A 5,348-nucleotide genomic window follows, 5' to 3' on the forward strand; every position below is an offset into this window, starting at 1 on the left:
TGAGGTACATTTTAAGTTGTTGTTTTTCTTTATCCTCTGCATTGGCTTCAAGGAAACTTCCCACAGCTTTGTTTGTGGGCATCAATTGTGTGTGCTACGCTGCTCCTCTGAAAGTAAGTCATGTCATTCGTTTTCATCTGACATTGTGACATCAGTGTTACATGAAAGTTGCTTGTCATTGTTACATGACAGTAGGTTGTTAGACAAAGCTGCATGAAGTGTGAACTGGAACGTTCTTGGATCCACAAAAAAGTGTTATTTTGGAGAATGTGGGCATCGATCCCACTACCTCTCGCATGCTAAGCAAGCACTCTACCATTTGAGCTAATTCCCCATCCTTTTTGCTTTGCCACAAGGAGCAACCAAGAGGGTCTAGTCTTGTCAGGCTATACTGTTGGTGGACTTGTTAGTTTTTGCGCCAGCACTGGCCGAGGCTCTGTGCATCCTAAAAATTTCATTTTGTAGCAAGCGGCCGGTTAGCTCAGTTGGTTAGAGCGTGGTGCTAATAACGCCAGTTCTATCTTTATCCTCTGCTTTGGCTTCAAGGAAACTTCCCACAGCTTTGTTTGTGGGCATCAATTGTGTGTGCCTACTGCTCCTCTGAAAGTTAGTCATGTCCTTCTTTTACATCCGACATTGTGACATCAGTGTTACATGAAAGTTGCTTGTCATTGTTACATGACAGTAGGTTGTTAGACAAAGCTGCATGAAGTGTGACCTGGAACGTTCTTGGATCCACAAAAAAGTGTTATTTTGGAGAATGTGGGCATCGATCCCACTACCTCTCGCATGCTAAGCAAGCACTCTAACATTTGAGCTAATTCCCCATCCTTGTTGAATTGCCATAAGGGGCAACCAAGAGGGTCTAGTCTTGTCAGGCTATGCTGTTGGTGGACTTGTTAGTTTTTGCGCCAGCACTGGCCGAGGCTCTGTGCATCCTAAAAATTTCGCTCCGTAGCAAGCGGCCGGTTAGCTCAGTTGGTTAGAGCGTGGTGCTAATAACGCCAGTTCTATCTTTATCCTCTGCTTTGGCTTCAAGGAAACTTCCCACAGCTTTGTTTGTGGGCATCAATTGTGTGTGCCTACTGCTCCTCTGAAAGTTAGTCATGTCATTCTTTTACATCCGACATTGTGACATCAGTGTTACATGAAAGTTGCTTGTCATTGTTACATGACAGTAGGTTGTTAGACAAAGCTGCATGAAGTGTGAACTGGAACGTTCTTGGATCCACAAAAAAGTGTTATTTTGGAGAATGTGGGCATCGATCCCACTACCTCTCGCATGCTAAGCAAGCACTCTAACATTTGAGCTAATTCCCCATCCTTGTTGAATTTGCCATAAGGGGCAACCAAGAGGGTCTAGTCTTGTCAGGCTATGCTGTTGGTGGACTTGTTAGTTTTTGCGCCAGCACTGGCCGAGGCTCTGTGCATCCTAAAAATTTCGCTCCGTAGCAAGCGGCCGGTTAGCTCAGTTGGTTAGAGCGTGGTGCTAATAACGCCAGTTCTATCTTTATCCTCTGCTTTGGCTTCAAGGAAACTTCCCACAGCTTTGTTTGTGGGCATCAATTGTGTGTGCCTACTGCTCCTCTGAAAGTTAGTCATGTCATTCTTTTACATCCGACATTGTGACATCAGTGTTACATGAAAGTTGCTTGTCATTGTTACATGACAGTAGGTTGTTGTTAGACAAAGCTGCATGAAGTGTGAACTGGAACGTTCTTGGATCCACAAAAAAGTGTTATTTTGGAGAATGTGGGCATCGATCCCACTACCTCTCGCATGCGAAGCAAGCACTCTACCATTTGAGCTAATTCCCCATCCTTGTTGATTTGCCACAAGGAGCAACCAAGAGGGTCTAGTCTTGTCAGGCTATGCTGTTGGTGGACTTGTTAGTTTTTGCGCCAGCACTGGCCGAGGCTCTGTGCATCCTAAAAATTTCGCTCCGTAGCAAGCGGCCGGTTAGCTCAGTTGGTTAGAGCGTGGTGCTAATAACGCCAGTTCTATCTTTATCCTCTGCTTTGGCTTCAAGGAAACTTCCCACAGCTTTGTTTGTGGGCATCAATTGTGTGTGCCTACTGCTCCTCTGAAAGTTAGTCATGTCATTCTTTTACATCCGACATTGTGACATCAGTGTTACATGAAAGTTGCTTGTCATTGTTACATGACAGTAGGTTGTTAGACAAAGCTGCATGAAGTGTGAACTGGAACGTTCTTGGATCCACAAAAAAGTGTTATTTTGGAGAATGTGGGCATCGATCCCACTACCTCTCGCATGCTAAGCAAGCACTCTACCATTTGAGCTAATTCCCCATCCTTGTTGATTTGCCACAAGGAGCAACCAAGAGGGTCTAGTCTTGTCAGGCTATACTGTTGGTGGACTTGTTAGTTTTTGCGCCAGCACTGGCCGAGGCTCTGTGCATCCTAAAAATTTCATTTCGTAGCAAGCGGCCGGTTAGCTCAGTTGGTTAGAGCGTGGTGCTAATAACGCCAGTTCTATCTTTATCCTCTGCTTTGGCTTCAAGGAAACTTCCCACAGCTTTGTTTGTGGGCATCAATTGTGTGTGCCTACTGCTCCTCTGAAAGTTAGTCATGTCATTCTTTTACATCCGACATTGTGACATCAGTGTTACATGAAAGTTGCTTGTCATTGTTACATGACAGTAGGTTGTTGTTAGACAAAGCTGCATGAAGTGTGAACTGGAACGTTCTTGGATCCACAAAAAAGTGTTATTTTGGAGAATGTGGGCATCGATCCCACTACCTCTCGCATGCTAAGCAAGCACTCTACCATTTGAGCTAATTCCCCATCCTTGTTGATTTGCCACAAGGAGCAACCAAGAGGGTCTAGTCTTGTCAGGCTATGCTGTTGGTGGACTTGTTAGTTTTTGCGCCAGCACTGGCCGAGGCTCTGTGCATCCTAAAAATTTCGCTCCGTAGCAAGCGGCCGGTTAGCTCAGTTGGTTAGAGCGTGGTGCTAATAACGCCAGTTCTATCTTTATCCTCTGCTTTGGCTTCAAGGAAACTTCCCACAGCTTTGTTTGTGGGCATCAATTGTGTGTGCCTACTGCTCCTCTGAAAGTTAGTCATGTCATTCTTTTACATCCGACATTGTGACATCAGTGTTACATGAAAGTTGCTTGTCATTGTTACATGACAGTAGGTTGTTAGACAAAGCTGCATGAAGTGTGACCTGGAACGTTCTTGGATCCACAAAAAAGTGTTATTTTGGAGAATGTGGGCATCGATCCCACTACCTCTCGCATGCTAAGCAAGCACTCTAACATTTGAGCTAATTCCCCATCCTTGTTGAATTGCCATAAGGGGCAACCAAGAGGGTCTAGTCTTGTCAGGCTATGCTGTTGGTGGACTTGTTAGTTTTTGCGCCAGCACTGGCCGAGGCTCTGTGCATCCTAAAAATTTCGCTCCGTAGCAAGCGGCCGGTTAGCTCAGTTGGTTAGAGCGTGGTGCTAATAACGCCAGTTCTATCTTTATCCTCTGCTTTGGCTTCAAGGAAACTTCCCACAGCTTTGTTTGTGGGCATCAATTGTGTGTGCCTACTGCTCCTCTGAAAGTTAGTCATGTCATTCTTTTACATCCGACATTGTGACATCAGTGTTACATGAAAGTTGCTTGTCATTGTTACATGACAGTAGGTTGTTAGACAAAGCTGCATGAAGTGTGAACTGGAGCGTTCTTGGATCCACAAAAAAATATTTTTTTTGGAGAATGTGGGTATCGATCCCACTACCTCTCGCATGCAAAGCAAGCACTCTACCATTTGAGCTAATTCCCCAGCCTTTTTAATTTGCCACAAGGAGCAACCAAGAGGGTCCAGTCTTGTCAGGCTATGCTGTTGGTGGACTTGTTCGTTTACGCGCCAGCACTGGCCGAGGCTCTGTGCATCCTAAAAATGTTGCTCCGTTGCAAGCGGCCGGTTAGCTCAGTTGGTTAGAGCGTGGTGCTAATAACGCCAAGGTCGTGGGTTCGATCCCCGTACTGGCCATGAGGTACATTTTAAGTTGTTGTTTTTCTTTATCCTCTGCATTGGCTTCAAGGAAACTTCCCACAGCTTTGTTTGTGGGCATCAATTGTGTGTGCCTACTGCTCCTCTGAAAGTTAGTCATGTCATTCTTTTACATCCGACATTGTGACATCAGTGTTACATGAAAGTTGCTTGTCATTGTTACATGACAGTAGGTTGTTAGACAAAGCTGCATGAAGTGTGAACTGGAACGTTCTTGGATCCACAAAAAAAGTGTTATTTTGGAGAATGTGGGCATCGATCCCACTACCTCTCGCATGCTAAGCAAGCACTCTACCATTTGAGCTAATTCCCCATCCTTGTTGAATTGCCACAAGGAGCAACCAAGAGGGTCTAGTCTTGTCAGGCTATGCTGTTGGTGGACTTGTTAGTTTTTGCGCCAGCACTGGCCGAGGCTCTGTGCATCCTAAAAATTTCGCTCCGTAGCAAGCGGCCGGTTAGCTCAGTTGGTTAGAGCGTGGTGCTAATAACGCCAGTTCTATCTTTATCCTCTGCTTTGGCTTCAAGGAAACTTCCCACAGCTTTGTTTGTGGGCATCAATTGTGTGTGCCTACTGCTCCTCTGAAAGTTAGTCATGTCATTCTTTTACATCCGACATTGTGACATCAGTGTTACATGAAAGTTGCTTGTCATTGTTACATGACAGTAGGTTGTTAGACAAAGCTGCATGAAGTGTGAACTGGAACGTTCTTGGATCCACAAAAAAAAATGTTTTTTGGAGAATGTGGGCATCGATCCCACTACCTCTCGCGTGCTAAGCAAGCACTCTACCATTTGAGCTAATTCCCCATCCTTCCCCAGCCGGTTAGCTCAGTTGGTTAGAGCGTGGTGCTAATAACGCCAATGTCGTGGGTTCGATCCCCGTACTGGCCATGAGGTACATTTTGTGTGTCAAAATCATGAGTCACTTGCATGTGTATGGTCAAGTGTGCCACACAATTAATATCAGTGACTTGCCGAAATAGCTCAGTTGGGAGAGCGTTAGACTGAAGATCTAAAGGTCCCTGAGAGAGAATAAAGTAGATGTCACACGTCTAAATCTTGATTTATGACCCTATGTCCTGCTGAAGGATGCATGCCCATATTTGGGCTTCCGGTCAGGACATCCTGGTGGTTAGGTGGGGGCTTGGGGGTGAGTAAGTGACCAGGTGTCAGGTCAACCGTCAAAAGCATGATTTATGACCCTATGTAATGATTTATGACCCTATGTCCTGTAGAAGGATGCATGCCCATATTTGGGCTTCATGTCAGGACATCCTGGTGGTTAGGGGGGTCTGGGGTGGGGTGAGTAAGTGACCAGGTGTCA

At 45.5% G+C, this 5,348-nt stretch overlaps 2 non-coding genes across 2 annotated transcripts; both read left to right on the forward strand.

The window, feature by feature from the left end:
- Positions 1–3,929: 3,929 nt before the first annotated feature.
- On the forward strand, positions 3,930–4,003 carry trnai-aau. Its single transcript has one exon. It is a non-coding gene; the product is annotated as a tRNA-Ile (tRNA).
- Positions 4,004–4,841: 838 nt separating this feature from the next.
- trnai-aau lies at positions 4,842–4,915 on the forward strand. Its single transcript has one exon. It is a non-coding gene; the product is annotated as a tRNA-Ile (tRNA).
- Positions 4,916–5,348: the final 433 nt, after the last annotated feature.

Source organism: Salvelinus namaycush, chromosome 27 (assembly GCF_016432855.1).
Source record: "Salvelinus namaycush isolate Seneca chromosome 27, SaNama_1.0, whole genome shotgun sequence".
NCBI lineage: Eukaryota > Metazoa > Chordata > Actinopteri > Salmoniformes > Salmonidae > Salvelinus > Salvelinus namaycush.